The sequence below is a fragment of the Cibotium barometz genome, chromosome 38 (genome assembly GCF_041138505.1).
Source record: "Cibotium barometz isolate CiBa-2024 chromosome 38, ASM4113850v1, whole genome shotgun sequence".
Classification (NCBI taxonomy): domain Eukaryota; kingdom Viridiplantae; phylum Streptophyta; class Polypodiopsida; order Cyatheales; family Cibotiaceae; genus Cibotium; species Cibotium barometz.
In genome coordinates this window covers 20,202,622-20,225,836 of record NC_141083.1, presented here as the reverse complement: position 1 = coordinate 20,225,836, position 23,215 = coordinate 20,202,622, and positions in this window count along the sequence as shown.

Here is a 23,215-nt window from a genome sequence, read left to right as displayed (position 1 = left end):
GCAGGTAGTGGTTGTGCATTTGTATCGTGTGTTGGCTGAAATGTTCGAGGTGGGCTCATCCTCTTTGGTAAGAGGTCCATGGGCCTTGGTGAGCTGGCTCCTGACCTAGGTTTGGTGTTGGCCTACGACCAGGGTACGAATCTATCATTACAATAGTCAGCATGACTCCCCAGACTACTAGATTAGTTTGGATTGGGTTATTGGAGATTTTCCCCACCTTTGGTCTAGGGTCTATGGTCTAGGGTCTAGCTGGCGGTGGTGTGATGGTTCTCTCTAGCTGACGTTCCATGCTTGAGTCCCTAGGATGAGGTTCTTCTGATTGCGCGTTTTCGAGGATAAAGTTTCTAAGTTTTGAAGCGAGGCTCCTTTGCGTGAATGTGCAAGGGATCCTGGGTCTTGCTCGAGAATCGATGGTCTTTCCATGTATTGGGCAGCTAATCCTCCTACCTCTAGGTGAGGGATAGTGCGTCTCGTGCTTGGATGCTCTTTTCTTTTGGTGGTGCTATCAAGGACTAACACCATTAGGCCCCACTCTGTGTTGATCAAATGATCAAATCTCACAAGTGATTGTGCGTTTGATGGTTCAGTGTTGTCAAAGAGAGGGTTGTTTTGCACCAATTTCCCTGAGCATAGGTACATGAATGTGTCAAGTAACAGTGCAAGGTTAGACTTTGGATGGTTTATTTTGGCTTAGGTATGGCCGTACGTGCCATGAAGGTACGAGATTAGCTTAGTGGGAGGCACGAGCATATGCTAGGGAGGGTACGGTTGTTCCCTGGTGGTGAAGGAATGGGCATGCACAAGTTGGAAGGGTACGGATGTGGATATGCTAAGGAACGGTCGTACTCTTGGGAAGGTATGGTTATTCACTTAAGTTGGTGCAGCCGTGGATATGGAAGAGAACGAGCATATATTGGGGAAGGTACAGCCATGGATATGGAAGAGAACGGGCATATGCTAGGGAAGGTGTAGTCGTGGATATGGAAGAGAGCAGGCATATGCTAGGGAAGGTACGACCATTCACTTGGGAAAGGTATGGCCATATGTCTATGAAGGTACGGACATATACTTACAAATACTAGTAGGTGGCTTGAATGCACCAAAGCGACGTATCTTTTGATAGCTGCTCTCTGGTATTCCCCTGACAATATACCTGTACTCCTTTTATACCCTATTTAATGCACTTAATGATCTCTTTAATGCACTTTATACCCTTTTTAATGCACACTGCTCTCATTGATGAGGCAAATATGGGAGGATCCTACTAGAGGAAGCGAACGGACGTGCATTAGAGCATACATACATACGTTTGAGAAGTGAACGGCCATTCACTTCTCAAAAAAGCTATCCGAAACTAAATGCTCCCAATTTCTCCTCTAGTTTCTCTTTCATTTCAACCCTTCTCGGATGATTTTTTATGTTTTTCTTTTTGTGAATGGCTTAGGCTAACCCCAAGATATCCAATGATACCTAGAATGCCTAATTAAACTTAATGACCTAAAATTACTTGTGAGATTAAGCTATTATGTAGTTTTTGGCTAGTTAAAGAAAAATAAAAAATTAATGGACTCAAGAGCACTTACTTGTAGTTTTCTCTTTTGATGTAGGTTCCTAAGCTCCTCATGCTCCATTGAACTCCATTGTGTTAACAAAAAAAAAAATCAAACCAATCAAACATGCATCTCAAGCATAATCCTACACCGATGGATTTGCATTCCAACTAGGCAAATCAATACTCTAGCTATGGGATAGGATGTGGAGGACCCTAAGATAAATGTATTCCCTGGCAATGGCACCAAAGATGTTCACCAAAATGAGCATGCAAGAGAGAGAGAAGAGAAGATAAAGAAGACAATGCAAGGGTTGGTTCGAAAACTAGCATTTAGCCAACCCTAATGAGGGTTAACTCCTCGATCTGAGAGGTGACTAGGGGCTCACTCCACCACCACTTACAATGCAAGGGTTGGTTCAAAAACTAGCATTTAGCCAGCCCTAATGAGGGTTAACTCCTTGATCTAAGAGGCGACTAGGGGCTCACTCTACCACCACTTGTGTCACTCAAGTGGACCTTTCCACAAGCTAGGTGGGGAGAAATGAGAGAAGGAGCTATGGAGAGCTCAACTCCTACTCATCAATACCTTCATGTGTGCAAGAGTGAAGGTGAGAAAGAGAGAGAGCAAGTAGAGGAAGAAGAGGCAAGCAATGAGAACCTCACCTACATGCACACACACACAATTAAGCAAGCAAGCATGGATGCACACAAGCTTACCCACCATAGCCATAAGAAAATACAAGGATAAGGATTTAGTCACATTCATGGGGATCAATACTCTCATACCACTTGTGAGGCCCCGGCCCACCTGTCCTCGAGCACTTGGCCACTTAGCATGCATTGGTTTCCTCCACTTGAGTCCTAGATGCTGAGCTTTGATCCGAAGGGGGATTAGAGTACATCAACACACAAGGATTTACATGGAACATGATGATTTGGAAATAATTCAAAAAAATTTCTTTATTAAGTTATTGCTTTTGGAAAATAAACAAACCAAAGTTTCTTCATCATGCAAGTATGCTATAAGAAGGTACATCATGATTATGTAGTTCCAATAAGCCAAAAAAGAAGACAACTTCACATATCCAAAATCACATGAAGAGGAAATCTATGGACTAATCTAGACCACCCAACCATAGGCCTACCATTATGCTCCCTGTTATCTATACACCTGAACATGAGGCCTAGATGGCCAGTCCCCATACCCAAGTGTTGCTTCACTTAAGAATCACCTTGGCTAGTCCCCATATCCAAGGGTTTCTTAGCATGCATGGCTCTCGAGACCTTGAGCGACGGCTAGCCCCTATGACCAAAGGTTACTTCATGTGGGAATTACCCCAGTTAGCCCTTATACCTCTGGAACACTTCACTTGCAGGGCTCGCTTCCTTGTTTTACTCCAACACTTAGAAGGGGGTCAAGCCAACTATGGAGCTCGTTCACACCAAGGGTCACTTTGTGCGGTGTACATTTCAGCCAGCTCCCATGCCTAATGCCTAATGCCTAATGCCTAATGATCTCAATCTCACCTCTACCTAAGGAAAAGGACCAGGGGTGAGGGTTAGTCAGACCCTCAACCCGCACTTATCCTTACCACAATATTGGTGTGCGCCATCAACATTGTTCCATTTTGGTAGTTTTGACAATATTTATTTAATCGTTTTTACAATCATTTCAAATCAACAATATAAATTGGTTTACATGTAACATTTCAAGGTATGGCTTAAACTTTTGTCTCTTTGTATGGATGTGGGCATGGAGCGGGCTTTTCCAAACGAGCTTTTTTCCTCAAAGCTTCCCTCTTTGTTCTCTCTCTACAATTTCAGCCCTCTCCATCCTCCCCTGCCCATCTACCTCCCTAGCCCTCCGCCTAGCCTCGCCCAGCCCTATCCTACCTAGTCACTCCCTCTCTCTCTCTCTCTCTCTCTCTCTCTCTTTATCCCTCTCCCTCTCCCTCTCTCTCTCTCCCTGCCATTGCACATCCTTGATATCTCTCTCTTTGTCTCTCTAAAACCCTCTCCCTCCTTCAACACACACACATGCTCTCTCCCCCTATACATGTCCTTCTCTCTCTCTCTCCCTGCCATCGTACATCCTCAATCTCTCTCTCTCTCTCTCTCTCTCTCTCAATGCACACACTTGCTCTCTCCCCCTCTATCTATCCTTGTCCCTTTCTCCCTCCCTATCATTGTACAAGCTTGGTTTATCTCTCTCCCTCTCTATAATTCTCTATCCCTCTCTCTCAATCTCTCCTTCTCCCTCCCTCTTTCTCCCATGTTATCTCACCAATCAGCATTCCTTTCCACTCCTCTCTACTTCCTCTCTCTCTCTCTCTCTCTCTCTCTCTTCCCATATCTCTCTCTCGTCGCTAGATCTCTCTCCCCCCCCCCCTCTCTCTCTCTCTCTCTCTCTCTCTCTCTCTCTCTCTCTCTCTAGCTACTCATGTTGTTAACTACATTGTTTAACATTATTTTTAAGCATGGTTACACTTCATGTAACTCATTTTTGTGTAAATCGCACTAAGCACTTCATGTAAAAGATATATGGGATGACCGAGCTTATGACTTGTGTAATGCTGGCCACATGAGCATAAGCCCAAGTGAACATAGAGCTAGAAGAACCAATTTTGGGCCCCTAATTATAGAATGGGTGGCTGACCATTGTAAAAAGAGAGCTCATGTATATAAGTGACTTATATGAAATATGAAAAGGGACAATCCCATTATCACACTTGAGTCTCCCTCTCTCTCTCTCTCTCTCTCTCTCACACACACACACACACACACATTATTTTATTTTTTCGCTCAGCAACTCCATTTTGCTGCTGAGTGTATCTGCATGTAAACTATCTATGAATACCAATTTTCTTTAAAAATTCAGAGAACTCATTGGAGAAGTATTCTCCCCCTCCATTTGACCTTAGGCACTTTACATATTTCCCTGTTTGCTTTTCAACCATAAATTTGAAATTCTGAAAGTGACTGAACACCTCACTCTTCTCCTTCATGAAGTATACCCACACTTTCCTTGTGTGGTTATCAATAAATGTCACATAATACCTACAGCCTCCCATAGACATGGTCTTCGTAGGACCCCATACATATGAATGCACAACATCCAGTGCATTTTTGCTCACATTTCTGTTACATGGAAATACATGCTTTGTTTGCTTTCCAAATTGGCATGCTTCACATATTTTTTACATACCTTCAACTTTAAACTTTGGCAGGCCTGTCACAATTTAGTCTACATAGACTTCATTCTCTGCACATTCACATGTCCAATTCTTTTATGCCAAATGTCTGTGTCTGCAACAATTCCTGAACCACTTGCAAACATCGCAGCACTCACTTCAGGCATGTTTACATTCAACGTAAACATTCTGCCCACTCTTTTGCCTTTGCAACCAACCTACACTTGTCTTTAAAGTCTTCAACATAACAACCATCAGGGTTAAACCGAACCTGCAAACCCTACTCAATCATCTGGCCAACTGAAACCAGATTCTTTGTTATGTTGGAAACATGAAGTACATCTGCAAGGTACTTCCCTTTGCCATCCTACATAGACAATGGCACATCTCCAACATGGGTAATTGGATGAGCAGTGTCATCCCCTGTTTCCAGAAAACCTGGTCTTTCAAAGTTTTTCATCTCCTTGAACCACTCCCCATGACTTGTCATGTGGTTTGAAGGACCTGAATCAACGTACCATACATCATCTTTATGTGCTGCTTCTACATTTTCAGACATGGCATTAATGACATGCTGCATAATAAGCAACCATTCATTATCCTCATTGTTTCTGCTCGAGGATGCATAGCTGTTTTGCTGCAATTTTCTATTTTGCATGTCAGCCTACCTCATATAACAATCTACCTGCACATGTCCAGGCTTACCACAATAAAAGCATCCACGTGTATCATTATACTGCCTTTGCCAATTTCCACGACCTCTTTGACTCCCCTTGCCTCTAAATTGGCCTCTTCCACCTGCGTGTTGTTGTTGTTGTTGTTGTGAATTCTGGGACTGTTGTTGTTGTGAATTTTGGGACTGTTGTTGTGAATTCTGGGACTGTTGTTGTTGTTGCTGTTGGCCATAATTCTGATTACCTATTCGGCCACCTCCTTGACCGCATCCACGACCTCCTCTACCTCGTCCTCTTCCTGAACTTGTGTAGAAGGTCTATTGCTCTGAATTGTTTTTGTTTTGTGAAGACTGTTGGTCTTCACCCAAGCTCTTCTCTTCTATAATCAACATAGACACCAAATCTGTGAAATTGGGAATGTTTTCTCGAGTCTGAATAGACATCTTGAACGCCTTGTATTGTGGCCCGAGACCACGTAGATAGACTTCCACCTTATCATCATCATCTATTGAAACACCAATAGATGCAAGGGATTCCACAATACCCTTTATCTTCAATGCATAGTCATTCACAGACATACTCTTTTTCTCCACAGTATGAAGTTCATTCTTCAACTATATCTTTCATGCCTTGGTATTTGTTTCATAGAGTTTTACCAAGGTGTCCCATGCCTCCTTGGGGGACTTGGCATCCTGTATGTGCCCAATTTCCAGACCACCTAACCATAGGCCTACAACATGGCCATTGTGCTTCCCTAGTACATGTACCTCAACATAAGACCTAGATGGCCAACCCCCATACCCAAGGGTTACTTCACTCAGGAGTCACCCCAGTCAGTCCCCATATCCAAGGGTCGCTTTTGTGCACCTGTCTCTTGAGACCTCGGGGCGGGCGAGTAGTGTGGCCAGCCCCCATGACCAAAGGTTACTTCATGTGGAATCACCTGAGTCATTCCCCATACCTCTTGATCGCTTTGGTTGTTAGGCTCGCTCCCTTGTTTTACTCCTACACTTAGAAGGAGGTCGACCCAACTAGGGAGGTTGTCACCAAGGGTCGCTTTTGGTGGTGTACATTCTGGCCAGTCCCCACACCCATAGGTCGTTGATCGTAATATCTAAGGTGGAGGACCCAAGGTGAGGGTTGGTCAGAACCTTGACCCACACTCCTTACCATGACATTGGCATGGACCATCAGCCTCACTCCATTTTGACTTTGAGTTTTGATAATATTTTAATACATATTCATGACTACATAAGCCTGATGTACCTTCTTATAGCATACATAAGGTACATCATAGAGTACATCATGCTTAACCTTCTATCTCTTTGTATCCATACATAGATGGCCAATTTCACTTATTAAAAAGGGTAACATGCCCACACCATTTGTTAAATATCCACTTGGTTTAAATTGCAACATAACATCCTTTCATAATTTACACAAAGATATATTCAAGAATTTATGTAGAGCTTATTTAATAGACTCATTACACATACATGCTTAATCTTGACTACTTGAAAGATTTTCTTTACTCTGTGATTCCCCATGTCAACGTCAATTAGTATAAGAGAGGAAAACCATAGCCTTAGGCTATGCCTAAATATACATGAACTTTTGAAAGCCTCTCTAAATCTCGACATAGCCACACAATTAAATGCTATAGCCTTAGCCTATGCCTAAATATACATGAACTTTTGAAAGCCTCTCTCCATCTCATCGTCATAGCCACCCAAATAAATGTTATAACTTAACCCAATGCTCATAAGAATGAGTAATTAATCATGACATTGAATCCTAAACTTATTTCACTTATCGAAAAGGGTAACATGCCCACACCATTTGTTAAATATCCACTTGGTTTAAATTGCAACATAACATCCTTTCATAATTTACACAAAGATATATTCAAGAATTTATGTAGAGCTTATTTAATAGACTCATTACACATACATGCTTAATCTTGACTACTTGAAAGATTAACTTCTTTACTCTCTGATTCCCCATGTCAACATCAATTAGTACAAGAGAGGAAAACCATAGCCTTAGGCTATGCCTAAATATACATGAACTTTTTAAAGCCTCTCTAAATCTCGACATAGCCACACAATTAAATGCTATAGCCTTAGCCTATGCCTAAATATACATGAACTTTTGAAAGCCTCTCTCCATCTCGTCATAGCCACCGAAATAAATGTTATAACTTAACCCAATGCTCATAAGAATGAGTAATTAATCATGACATTGAATCCTAAACTTAATTAAGAAAGCAATTAACCATAGAACTTCTTTTCACAGCCATATTGCATCTTTGTCAACCATGATACTTCATTCACAACCATAATACATCTTTCCCAAAACTGTCATCTTTCACGGCCATAGTGCATCCTTCATAGCCATTATGCATCTCAACTGTTCAACATCTTTCAGAGCCATAGTGCATCCTTCACAACCATATGCATCATTCACAGCCATAATGCTTCTTTCACAATCATATGCATCATTCACAACCATATTGCTTCTTTCATAGCCATGATGCATTATTTACAGCCATAATGCTTCTTTCACATCGTAATGCATTATTCATAGCCATAATGCTTCATTCACAAAACAATGATACTTCATTCACAACCATAATACATCTTTCCCAATGGTTAAGCATCCTTCACGGCCATTATACATCCCTTATAGCCATATTACATCTTTCTTAGCCATGATACTTCATTCACAGCCATAATACATCTTTCCTAACCATTAAATATCTTTCATAGCCATAGTGCATCCTTCACAACCATAATGCATCCTTCACAGCCATAATGCTTCTTTCATAACCATATGCATCATTCATAACCATAACACTTCTTTCATAGCCATGATGCATTATTTATAACCATAATGCTTCTTTGAAAGCCATAATCCATTATTGACAACCATAATGCTTCTTTCACATCCACAATGCATTATTCATAGCCATAATGCTTCTTTCACAACCATAATGCTTCTTTCACATCCATAATGCTTCTTTCATAGCCATGATGCTTCTTTCACATCCATTATTCTTAATTCTCTAAAAAGAACAACTTGTCTCAGCTTCAAGAAATGAGGAGATGCATGATGAATATGGTCAGCCTTTTTCCCAAGTAGAATCCTCGAATGTCAAGTGTTTCCACTTCACCAAAATCTCTCAAAGAATTCTATTCTAAAGAGGCTTCTCTTAGAAGTCTAATATCTTCCCTGTCTCTACTTCAAAATTATCTTCCCTGTCTCTACTTCAAAATTTCTCAGAGAAGTTTAATATCTTCTCTAAGTCTACTTTAAATTCTCCTTGGTTAGAGATGATCACATGAGCATCATCTAATATATGGGAGGAGTCAGCCACATACCTCTTAAAAGGACACTTACATGAAAGAGATTATGAATTCATAGATGAGGAGGTAGTAGTAACTCATAGGCCTAGTTTTATCAATTTGCACATATTTTTAGATGCCACCAACCTCAAAGACATTTAAACTTACATGTGTACCGTGCATATCGTTCCAACCTCGGTCTTGCACCTTATGGTTTGCATGAATGGACCACAATACCTAGGAGAGAGTTTTTTTTTTGGGAATTTTCCCAAGGATAGGAAACTCTTCTTTGGTTCAACTAGGAGAAACAATATTTCTCCTTCTTTGAATAGTCTCTCAGATCTCTTTATGTTTGTATAACTCTTCTATCAATTCTAACCAGATTTAAGATCTTGTAAAATCAGCTTGACTTGATGATCTATTTCATCTAACATCATTTTATGCCTCAACTCTAATCAAGGGATCTGAATAAGTCAAGGTTGTAATACATTCTTGCCCATACAAGGCCTTAAAAGGGAGACATTCCCAAGCTTCTATGATAAGAGGCATTATAAGTAACGTCTATCTTATGTGACTAAGTCAAGGGGGTGTAATATATTCTTGCCCATATAACCTTAAAGGGAGACAGTACTAGGCTTCTATGAGAAGAGGCATTATAAGTAAATTCTACCATATACAAAAATTTCAACCATTTCTTAGTGCTTGACTATAGGACACCCTAAGCATATACCTACAATAATCTGATTAACCTCTCGGTTTGTCCATATGTCTCAAGGTGATAGGCCATACTTATATCCGAGTGAGTGCCATGACCTCAAGTAAAGTAGTCCAAAATCAAGAAGTGAACTTATTGTCCCTGTCATCTCACTGAGAAGATACGATGGGGTAAGCCATGACCTCAAGTAAAGTGGTCCAAAACCAAGAAGTGAACTTATTATCCCTGCCATCACTGAAAGAATACGATGGGGTAAGCCATGAAGCCTAATAATATCTTTAACAAAGATATGTGCGATGTCTATAGTGGTAAATGTCTTCTTGATAGGCAAGAGATGGGTTACCTCTATTAGGTGATTCACTTGACAACCATGATAGAATCATATCCACCCTACACAGTCAGAAGTCGAGTGACAAAATCCATAATACTAATACATTCCCACTTCATATATGGAATATCAAGGGTGAATCTTCCTTGGAAGCTTAGCCCTTCTAGGTTTAATTTTTGACAAGCAAGACAGTGCTTATTAACATACATTAATACATCTCATTTTAGAAAGTCTTCGTAACCAAACATGAGGTCCTGATGTAGTCCGAATGTCTTGCAAAAGAACTATCATGAGCTTCCATAAGAATTCTCCTCTTAAGTTCCCAATCTTGGGAAATACATAACCTTTGGTTGAAGAATAGGCACCCATCATCCAATGTATACCCTTCAAGCTTTAGATCCTCTCGATTAGAACTTCGAGCTTGCACAATAGGCTAAAAATATGGGTCTTGCCTAAGAAGACCCTTATCCTAGTTTGGAAGAGGGTTAGAAGGAAAAAAATTTACCATATAAAATTTGTGTGACGTAAGAGCATCTACTACCAAGGCATTTTATTGTCAACATTCACACGACGAGGTAATCTTCTGAGATAAAAAGTAAAAAGAATAAAGAAGAATCCTTTTTACTCAATCCACTTTTCATACTACTATATATACATCTTTCAAAAGAGACTCGGGTTTTATGTATGTATAATAAAGTCTCATCCCCTCTCTGGCTCTTGCTTATCCCCTTAAGAGCTGAACAGGCATAGAGATGATGATAAGCTCACCTAGGAGAGATGCATCCTAATAACTTAGACATGCCTCCAAAAGTCTAGGGTAGACATGTTAGGGTCACTAATCTCCATGAAAAAGGTGTTACAACAAACCCAGTAGACTAGAGCTTCACAAATAAACAAGTTCTCTAAGAACTTTTTAGTTTAACCTATCATGCATTGCATCATATAATCCCATAACCCTTGGACCATTGAGTTGGCCAAAAGTAATAAAAATCCTCTTCTAGGAAAAGGTTTCCCACAAGGGAGGATGATACAAGGTTATAAGGGTGTGAGGTCTACTCTAAGGGATCCTCCTTTGGAAGTTGGTTCCACAAAAGGTGGCTCTGACCCAGTTCCTTCGTTTTCCCTAAGTGATTGGGTTATTTTGATCTCTAGGTTCATCATGGGTTTGATGCCCATTCGCCATCATAGGAGCTAGGGTAACATGAGCATCCATAAAATGCAAGTCAGCAACAAATCATAGTCTTTGAGAGTGGACCAAGAGAGTCCTCATCTAGTGGTTCAGTTGATAGACCATGGAGTGGCAGGCTACGTCATAATACCAGTCCTGCAAATGTGATTAGTACATCACGTAGAGGAAAAGAGAAAGTGGTTGAGCCCCTTAGTATGCCTGACATTTTTGCAGGGCATTCTCATGTTGATGGAGAGTCTAGTGGCTCAGAGATGAGCCTTGATGAGGAGCTTGGGATCCCAGCTATGAGAACACCTAGTGTAAAGAAGGCTATGGAAGCCATGAATGAAAAGCTGCGAAGATCTGGGAGAGTGAAGAACCCTGTGCTACAGAGGTTTACCTATGATGGTTATGTGGCACATCACTATGCATATATGGCAAAAGTCGTATAGGTTGTAGTGCCCACATGCATTGATGGGGCTGTTGGAAAAGTTGTACAGGTTGTAGAGCCCACATGCATTGATGAGGCTATTGGAAATGTGTGTTGGGAGAAAGCTATGGATGAGGAGATGGATGCACTATATGGAAATGAGACATGGGATTTAGTGCAATTGCTTGAAGGCAAGAAAGCCATTGGATGCAAGTGGGTGTACAACGTAAAACATAACAATGATGGAAGCATAAGCAGGTACAAGGCTAGATTGGTAGCCAAAGGATATGCGCAGACATATGGTATTGATTATGAGGAAACTTTCAGCCCAGTTGCCAAGATGGCAATAGTGAGAGTTGTGATAGCAGTGGCTGTGTCAAAGGAATGGTCTTTACATCAAATGGATGCAAAGAATGCATTCTTGCATGGGGATTTGCAGGAAGAAGTGTATATGTTGCAGCCACCTGGTTATGAGAATGTGAGTCACCCCGAGCATTTGTAGGTTGAAGAAAGCCTTGTATGGCTTAAAACAAACACCAAGAGCATGGTCTGACAAGATTTCTGAATATCTTGTCACTATTGGCTTTCACATAGCCAATGCAGATTTCTCGCTGTATGTGAGACACAGCCATAGAGGGGTTGTGCTTGTTGTCATCTATGCAGATGACTTGATCATTAGGGAGACCATGATGCAGAGATCTTTGATGTAAAGATCTTGCTTAGATAGAAGTTTGAGATGAAGGATCTGGGGGAGCTCAGATATTTCTTGGGCATTGAGGTGATTAGGTCACCACATGGTATTGGATTACTGTAGAGACAGTATGGCTTGGACATGTTGTCCAAGTATGGTATGACAGGCTGTAAGCCTATCTCAGTGCCATTGGATCAGAATGGCAAGTTGAGTGCAGATTCAGGAGAGATTTTGGAGGATCCTACTATGTATAGGTGCATAGTAGGAAGCTTGATCTACATGACGATCACCAGGCCAGATTTGAGCTATGCTGTTGGGTTGGTGAGTCAGTTTATGCAGGTTCCTCGGAAGCTGCATTTGGATGCATTGAGACGCATACTGAGGTATGTGAGGTCTACTTTGCATTGTGAACTATTTTATGAAACTGGGACGACAGAGATATGTGTACATGGGTACACAGATGCTGATTGGGCTGGTAGTATCTCAAATAGAGGATCTACTAGTGGTTTCATGTTTTCTTTGGGGAGTGCTGCTGTGACTTGAAGTAGCAAGAAGCAACCTACGGTTGCTCTATCTAGTACAGAGGCCGAGTACAGAGGTGCTGCTATGGTAGCATGTGAGGTAGCTTGGTTGAGAAAGCTACTTGCAGATTTGGGTCTATCTGTGGATAGACAAGTTGTCATTTTCTGTGACAACATTAGCAGTATACAATTGGCCAGGAACCCAGTTTTTCATGCTCGTACGAAGCATATAGAGGTCCACTACCATTTTGTTAGAGAGAAGGTCTTGGCAGGAGATGTTGACCTTGTTTATGTCAGCACCACACAGAATCAGGTAGCTGACATCTTCACCAAAGCATTGGGTACAGAGAAGCTCCACAGATTCAGGGCTTCACTTGTTGGTGTACATGAGATGGAGTTGAGCTCGAGGGGGAGTGTTGAGATATCGAGCTCATCTAGTGAGGCAGTGGACACTGATGACCCGCCTGGGGGATAGGCCCCACACTTACACCATTGGCATGGTTGGTGAAATCATGGGTGATATGCAGCCAGTGGGATGACAGGCTATGTGACAGCCATTCTAGAGACTGGCATAGTTATAGCGCCAGCTCATTTAGTTGGGTTCACACTATAGAGAACCCTATTATGTATTTGGTTGATTACCTTTCATATGGTGTGTACTCTTATCTTTGTATATGGTGTGTTGAGTGTTGAGTGAAGAAGAAGAAGATTTTCAGCCTCTCACCTTGTGTGTTCTCTATTAGGGTTTTTGTGAGTGTGTGTGTGCTTGCAAGAGCTCAAGCTCTCTTCTCCCCTGCATCTTTTCAGCTCAGTCGACAACTCCAAAATCACCCCATAACCCACGTCATCGACTACCTTGATATCCATTCCCTTCGCCCGTACCTCGACGCCAAGCACATAACCTGGCGGCGTGACCACCCACCCCGAACCCACGGTGGATACCACTGGCCACCCGCCATTGCTCATCCCATAACGTTTGATCTCATGGGCGAGCAGTTGGACTGGCAATGGCCCTTCCTCAGCAAACCCTTCATATGGGAAGTCTATTGTAACGCGCCCCCACGCACTAAGGATCAGACCTTATTACCTTCCCATTCAAAGACGGTGGGCTTAGATGACATTCCACGAAGAACAACAATAGAACCCAAAGTTGCAATTCAACTTCCCATGGTTTACACCCCCATCACCACAACATCCATGTACTGAAGAATCCATGTTCTAGCGCTTCCATGAATTCATCCACTGCTACGACTAGGTTCCCAACCCAACGGTGATTACCATGATCCGATTCTCGACCTCATCATCACCTTGCTGAAGTCCTCATCATCCACTGCTACGACTAGGTTCCCAACCCACCCCAACGGTGATTACCATGATCCGATTCTCGACCTCATCATCACCTTGCTGAAGTCCTTCCCGACATGGGACCATTACTTTTGAAGGAGCCCAAGGCCTTGCCTTTGACATCAACAAAGGGCCCATTCTCAAGCAGTTGTTCAGTTACTACGAATGAATCATGTGGATGCCTGCTTGGCAGCTCCAAAATTTTGAAGACATGATGGTGGAGACAACCTTCTGGAGACGAGCTACTGTGCCTTCCGTTGTGCCCCTCTTGATCCTACCTCGTGATGGGACTTCTTCCGCACTTTCTCTATCTACTACAGATAACTTCTTTGACCAATTCCGAGAATGGACTTGCAATCAGGAGGGGGGTATGTTAACCACTCTGGTTAACATGACCTTTCACATGGCTACTATACCTCCTTTGTAACTCATCTTTTAGTAACCGTGCTAAGCGCTAACTTTAAAAGATACATGGGATGACCAAACTTATGTCTTGTAGAATGCCGGTCATAAGGAATTGATGTACATAGAGCTAGTTAGACTAGGAAGACTAGTTTTAGGCCCCCATTTATAATTGGGCGGTCGGACATTGTAAATATGAGCTTATGTATACAATAAATTTTATGAAATATGAAAAGGGACAATCCCATTTGTCTCATTTGAGTCTTTCCTTCTCTCCCTCTCTATCTCTCTTGAGCTTATGGTGGCTTGCTTGTGATTGTTGTGTATGTGAATAGGAATGGTGTTGCTCTCCCTTCTCTCCTTCACTCCCTTCTCATTGCTCTCCACCTTGTCTTGTTTGCATATGATTGGCATGAGGTAGAGGTTGAGCTCTCCTTAGATCCTTCCCTCTTGCTCCTACCTAGCTTGCTTGGATCTCTCTTTGGGTGACACAAAGAGAGTGTGGAGTGAGCCCCTAGTGGCCTCACATCAGGGAGTTAACCCTAATAGGGTTGGCCAAGTGCTAATCACCAGATTTGACCCTTGCATGCACTTCCTTCTACTTCTCTCTTGTGCTTGTGAGGTAGTATGTTATTCCATTAACAGAAAGAAATGGTCTCATATAGTTTAAAGATAAATTCTATCATGTTCCCAGCTCTCGACATGTAATAAAATGGTCATGGATAAAATGCATTTTTCACCCATGGTGGGTTATTTGGGACTCTATAAGGCCTATGACACCATGAGAAAGAGTTTTTATTATAAAGAACTATGGTAGGATATATATTGTTATGTGTCCAAGTGTTTACCATGCCAAATGAACAAAAATCCTATGCATAAAGAGGGTGGTTTTCTTGAACCCTTGCCTATTTCGAAGGGCAAATGAATGCACATTACAATGGATTTCATCACTCATCACTGGTCTTCCTATTCACCAAGAAAGGATGAGATAGTGTTTTGGTGGTGGATAGGTTAACGAAGGCAACCCAATTTATGCCAAAAAAAAGTGAGATATTCAGCATCAAAAGTGGCACATTAATTCACAGAGAATGTGTTTAGATTGCAAGGGGTGCCACAACAAAGCAGTAGAGATGTGCAATTCTTGAGTAGATTTTGGCAAACTCTATTTGTGAGCATGGAAACAAAATTGACATCAATCCATTGCCTGTCATCCTGAGACTTATGGGAAAACCGAGAGGGTGGATGAATTGTTAGAGACTTATTTGAGACATTATTGTTTTAATACCCAACATGTTTGGGATGAGTGGTTACATATGGCAGAGTTTACATATAATAGTACCTATCACTCTAGCATTGGGATGTCACCATTTGAGGCTTTGAATGCTTATAAAGTGAATTTTCTAATGGTGATTTTTAGGCAAGATGGTATGAAACCAAATGCAAGATATGAGGTAGTAAAGATGCAAGCTTTACTCTAACAATGCAAGGACAACCCCAAGAAGTCTCAAGAGAGAATGAAGCACTATGAAGATACTCATAGAAGGCCATTATCTTTCAAAGAAGGGGATTTGGTGTCTTTGAGAATTTCCAAGGGGGTAGATATTGTTCACTCAAAGACAATACATGCATGAAGCTTTCCCATCATTATTGTGGGCCCTTCAAGTGTGTTGAGAAAAGTTGTAGAAGTTTCTTATCAATTGTTTCTTCCTCCTACTACTAGGATACATGATGTTTTCCATGTATCACATTTGAAGGCTTACTTGAGTCCGCGGATGTGCATATGGTGGATGATCTGCCTCCTATGGATGAGCAGGGTATAACTAAATATATGCCAGAGAGTATAGTGGGCAAAGGGAAAGAGTGCTTCAATCATTCTCTTGTGGAATACTGATGAATTGAAAAGATTTTCCCCTTGAGGAGGCTGAGGAGGCTTCATTGTAGGTCCACTTCCATGTTGGAAGGGTTTGAAATACTTCAAGATGCATTGGCTGGTGAATAATTGAGGCAAAAGTGAATTGTATGCTTGCTAGAGTTTCTTGTAAATTCCAGTTATGGAGACCCTATGAGCATTGGATTTGAGCTCCTAGATATACAAAAGATCTTTATGGGAGCTACGTATTAACATTGGGCTTTATGGAGCTCCTAAGTTTTAGTTTTAGAGGCCATATGCGTATGGGATTAAGTATAACTTAAATGGATCTATGAACAAGTATAACTTAAATGGATCTATGAACAAGTATAAGAGGCAAGACTAGTTACACAAATATATGGCATTATAACTACTAAGAAGACATTTAGCCTAGTTGTGAGAGAAGGGAAACTATGCGAGTTGTCATTGATATGGCTGCAGCAAAGGGTTGGTCTTTACATGAGATGGATGTAAAGAATGTGTCCTTGCATGATGGTTTACAAGAAGAAGTTTACATGATGTCGCCTGATGCACTTAACATAGTCTTCTAAAAGAACATGTCCTTGGACTTAAATTCATTTTCAGTTCTAGTCAGCTCAACCCTTAAATTCAATGCACAAATCAAAATATCATTTAGTACTAAGATAGGTCTATTTCACTACATGGTGATGCCTTTTAGGTTATGCAATGATATCGCTACCTTCCAAGCACTGATGAATGAGATGCTTCGGCCCTATCTATTCAAATTAGTGTTGGTCTTCTTCAATGACATATTGATATATAGCAAGAGTGAAGAGCATATATAGCAAGAGTGAAGAGCATGTGAAGCATGTGCATGAAGCTTTTAAAGCTTTGAGGTCCAACCAATTATATGCCAAAGAGAGAAAATGCACATTTATGTCACAAGGTGGAATACCTTGGTAATATTATTGGCAAGGATGGTATTTGGGTGGATCCTAAGAAAGTGGAGTGTCTCAATAATTTTCAAGTTCCATCCAATATCACACAATTGATAAGTTTCTTAGGTATCTCATATTTTTATCAAAGATTTATTGAGAGATATACATAAATCCACCATTGATAAATAAGTTAAAGAGGGAGTCATTCTTATGGGATGTAAATGACAAAATCAAGTTTGCAAATGACAAAGAAGAGGGATTCATTCTTATGGGATGCAAATGACAATCAAGAGTTTTGAGGAGATCAAAATAATGGTTAATTCATCCCCTGTTCTTGTATGCCTATATTGGAGTTGTTTATATCAAGATCATGGGGTAATTTATCTTGAGATCCCAAATCTAAGTGACAAAGAGATGGAGATGCATGTGTATGGTCAAGAAATGATATCCATTTTGCATGTGATTAAGAAATGGCATCATTATATTTATGGAAGAAAATTCTATATTTGAAGTGATTGTGGGGTACTAAAATATATTGTCACAACCTATGCTATCACCCAAGCAAAGGAGATTGTTGGCTAATCTCCAAAATTATAACTTTGAGATCACATAAACAAAGGGGAAAGACAATGTGTTACCAATTCATTATTATCAAGAATGTTGGAAATATCATTGGTAGCCATAGTGGAGGTGCAATAAGATTGGATTATAAACATACAAGAAGAATACTTGTTGGATGACGAATAATCTCTTATGATGTAGAAATTAATAAATTCCATCATGGTACATGTGAAGACTTGCCTCATTCTTGTATGAGAAATGATCTCATTTTTGTGGGAGAAATGGTTTCATATAGTTCAAAGATAAATTCTATCATGTTCCCACCTCGACACGTAATAAAAAGGTGATGGATAAAATGCATTTTTCACCCATGGTGAGTTATTTGGGACTCTATAAGGCCTATGACACCATGAGAAAGAGTTTTTATTATAAAGAACTATGGTAGGATGTATATGCTTATGTGTCCAAGTGTTTACCATGCCAAATGAACAAAAATCCTACGCATAAAGAGGGTGGTTTTCTTCAACCCTTGCCTATTCCGAAGGGCAAATGAATGCATATTACAATGGATTTCATCACTCACTGGTCTTCCTATCACCAAGAAAGGATGAGATAGTGTTTTGGTGGTGGATAGGTTAACTAAGGCAACCCAATTTATGCCAAAAAAAAGTGAGATATTCGGCATCAAAGTCTTTATCTTTCAATAGAGCCCTAGATTATCGAATTCCGACACCATTTGGGCCTTTTACAAGCCATTTTCCATTTCCAGCCATTATGCCATTCAAGCAAGCGGTGTAATTAAAAGAGATAAGGGAAGATAGGGAAATGGTGAATGAGGATATTTTGGAGGATAGTGATGAAGAAGATCTTGAGGACATGCAAGCAAGAAGAAATGTTTTTTCTAAGCAACCTTCCTCAAGCATATTTGGTGTACAAGGACAAGCCTTGAAAGATCCTTGCCCCCTCTGCGCAACGGATTCGGGGGTGCTAGCAGTGGAAGTAGCACTTCTTGCGCAGGGCAGGATCCCTCACTCGGGGCCTCTCCCCACGGATATCCAAACAAGAGACGAATCTCTTGGTTCTTCAAAAACAGAACCCAAAAAAACTTTCCCCTACCGGAAAGTACAAGCGATGTACAAGCGATTCCTCCAGGATATTTGTACTCTAATGTAGTCAGGGTCATTACTGACCAAACTGATCCGACCGATGGTCAGATCAAGGAAGAAACTTACACTTAGATCATAGAAACCAACACCTTTTTCCCCATCGAGAGGCACGGCCATTGATTCTTTTTCCATAGAACGATTACTATCCGGGATTTACTTCATCTATCGTACTATAACAAAATTGAGTCTCATTTTACGGATCCATCAGTCCAGCTGCCTAACCCCATCTAGTCCCATGGGTTAGCCAATTGTCCAACCACTGTAGTAATAGGATCCAATTAGGAATTTGGTTAGGTTTTGTCTCGGGTACTAGGGAAAAGAGTTCCCAGGCCCCCTAGCAGGATATTCATCCAAATTTAATGCTAGTCACACCACTTACACACCCAATATGAAATTGCCTTTTTCATAGATTCAACTATCTTTAAAACAATCATTTAATGAAACCATAGTGTCATTGATCATAAACCTCAAAATCTCCAGTTGAATCCTTATCTCTAATCATTCCTCCATCGGTGTATCTATGGCATCATTGGCAACCAGAACGCTCACCACCTGTCCACTCAGGGGCCTTTTCGATAGTTCCTAGCTCATAGTACCTGGCAATATATTCTCTTATAAAAATCAAGATGGAATCTCCGTTGAAGATCAGCAAGATCGACCAACAGATCCATATAAAAAAGCCATGGACTCATCCGTTGAGGACCAGCAAGGTCAATCAACCAGATCCATGCCCGGTTTCAGAAAATAACTCTTACTCCTTGTTCCAATATCTTCCCCGACGTACGTGTGTGTATCTTCGGCGACCCAGAGCCCGAGCACCGTATGGTCAGCACCCTCTAGGATCCTTCACAGGTCACCTAGTGCTTCACTCATAGGCTGCTTTCTTGGTCCCTCATCCACCTTACCGGAAGCTCACCATTTAAATCGAACCGAGGCTTGTCGAGGCCTCGGCCGACCTTGCTATGCGAGATGTTCTCCATTGACTCTCCGTCAGTTGTTGTAACTTTATTAGTTAGGTCTCCACGACCTTAATCACAAGATGGTCAAAATGCTTCCCCAGCATTCTTGACATAAGACACTCATTTAAAAATAGGTCATAAATACAGTTTCTATAATGAACTCTTGTCTTTCTACATTGTTCCACATCAATCCACATTACTTAATCCACATCCATTTCATATGTATTCCCATTCTCATCCAATCACTTCATTTTCCATCTCATCGCATCTTTCCTCATTTATCCTCTCATCAGATCTCATCCACTCGCATCTACCCATATTCACATCTCATCCCATCACATTCATTCACATCTTATCCATTCATATACACCTATCCCGATTCACATCCCATCACATCACATTCATTCACATCACATCTTATCCATTCATATACATATACCTCGATTCACATCCCATCACATCACATTCATTCACATCACATATCATCCATTCACATCTATCCCAATTTACATCACATCTCATCACATCCATTTCACATCACATCTCATTCATTCACTTCCCAATTCACATGATATCACATCTCATCTCCATTCTCATCCCGATTCACATCACATTACATCTCATCCATTTACTCACATCGACATCACATCCTCTCACATGCACATCCACATCCATACATCCACATACACATCCACATCCATACATCCACATACACATCCACATTCATTCTTCCACATACACATCCACATTCATACATCCACATACACATCCACATCCATTCTTCCACATACACATCCACATCCACATCCATTCTTCCACATACACATCCACTACATATCCACATCCATACATCCACATCCATTCTTCCACATACACATCCACATTCATTCTTCCACATACACATCCACATCCATACATCCACATACACATCCACATCCATTCTTCCACATACACATCCACATTCATACATCCACATCCATTCTTCCATATGCTCATCCACATCCACATCCATTCTTCCACATACACATCCACATTCATTCTTCCACATACACATCCACATCCATTATTCCACATGCTCATCCACATCCACATCCATGTACTTCCCATCTCACCCTTTCACATATCCTCTCATCTCATTATTCACATCCACATCCATGTACTTCCCATCTCACCCTTTCACATATCCTCTCATCTCATTATTCACATATCCTCTCATCTCATTATTCACATCCACATCCATTTCATTACATCACATCTTATCACATCTTATTTTCATCTTATCACATTCATTCACATCCTATTGCATCCCATACACATCTTATCATGTGATTCATTCATATCCTATCACATCCCATACACATCTTATCACATCCATTCACATCCTATCACATCCCATACACATCTTATCACATCCATTCACATGCTATTCCCATTTAATAGCTTTTTCTAGTTTGATACCGATAATGGGACTTTTTTTAAATTTTTACCAATTGTTTGGCCTGGTCAAAGGTTCTTTTTCTCGACGACTATTTTCATATTCCTTCTCAATTTCTCAATTGAATTATATTCAATATTCCTCTTTTGAATAAAAGAATTCATGGGATTTGTAGAAATCAATTCTACCCATATTTTCACTTTTGATAAATAATCATAAATTGAATTATACTAAAATTTCCTCTTCTTCCCATTTAATTTCTTGGATCTCAATTACCATGGGAATTCCTCTTTTTGCATTTGATTATTTACATTCCAATGTCATGGGAATTCCTCTTTTTCTGTCAATTATTTCTCATAGAATAAATTCATCTAAAATAAAATATCCATTATTTAAATATGCTAGGAATTTCTGTTTTCCCATCTAAATGATGGGATTCCAAATGTCATTGGAATTCCTCTTTTAACATTTAAATATTTCTCATAGATAAATAAATTTATCTAAAATTCATCTTTGAATTTAACTCAACTATCTAATAATTCCAATATGCTAGGAATTTCTCTTTTCCCATCTAAATGATGGAATTCCAAATGTCATAGGAATTCCTCTTTTAACATTTAAATATTTCTCATAGATAAAATAAATTTATCTAAAATTCATCTTTGAATTTAAATGAATTATCCAATAATTCCAATATGCTAGGAATTTATCCTTTCCCATCTAAATGATGGAATTCCAAATGTCATAGGAATTCCTCTTTTAACATTTAAATATTTCTCATAGATAAAATAAATTTATCTAAAATTTATCTTTGAATTTAAATGAATTATCCAATAATTCCAATATGCTAGGAATTTCTCTTTTCCCATCTAAATGATGGAATTTCAATGTCATAGGAATTTCTCTTTTAACATTTAAATATTTCTCATAGATAAAATAAATTTATCTAAATTTCATCTTTGGATTTAATTAAAATACTCATTAATTCCAATATGATAGGAATTTCTCTTTTCCCATCTCAATGATGGAATTTCAAATGTCATAGGAATTCCTCTTTTAACATTTAAATATTTCTCATAGATAAAATAAATTTATCTAAATTTCATCTTTGAATTTAATTAAAATATTCATTAATTCCAATATGCTAGGAATTTCTCTTCCATCTCAATGATGGAATTCCAAATGTCATAGGAATTTCTCTTTTAACATTAAAAATGAATTACTAGAAATTTCTCTTTTGCTAATTACTATTTATGCATAAACATAAAAACCAAATTTTCCATGATTATAATGAGAATCATTCAATTAATCTAGAATGATTAATCCTAGAATATGGTAGGAAGTCCTCTTTTCATATTATGAATGAAAATGATTTATGTGTTTATTTTTTAAAAATTTTACCATAGCTCCGCTGCTATTACTGATAATTCTCAATAAATTTGAAAGAATAAAGTTTAGTATTATTCATGTGATTAGAATAACCACTAATTGGATCATTATCCAATTATGGATTGATTCTTAATTTTATCATAAAAGTATTAAAAAGCTATTATTTTAGCCTCCAATTAGACAAGCATAGAATTTACTTTTAGAATAGAGAAATGCTTCATGAGAAGCTTTATTTGAATTGAGAATAGGTCATAGGAATGACCATTCTTTGGGGGAGAGAGAGAAATGCTTAAAAACCATTATAAATTAAGCATAAATAGAAATTTATGTATTTCTTCATTACAATACATTAAAGAACTTCAATAGTATTCAAAAGCCATTCAAATTAATGCTTCTCAAGCTTGAGAGGGTTGAGAAGAGAAACATTTGGAGATTTAAGAAAAAGAAGACAATAATCCACACTTTACCTCCTAAATTACTTAATTCTTTGATCACAGTAGAGGGCCCCAACCAATCAATTGGTTTGGTATGTTGTTG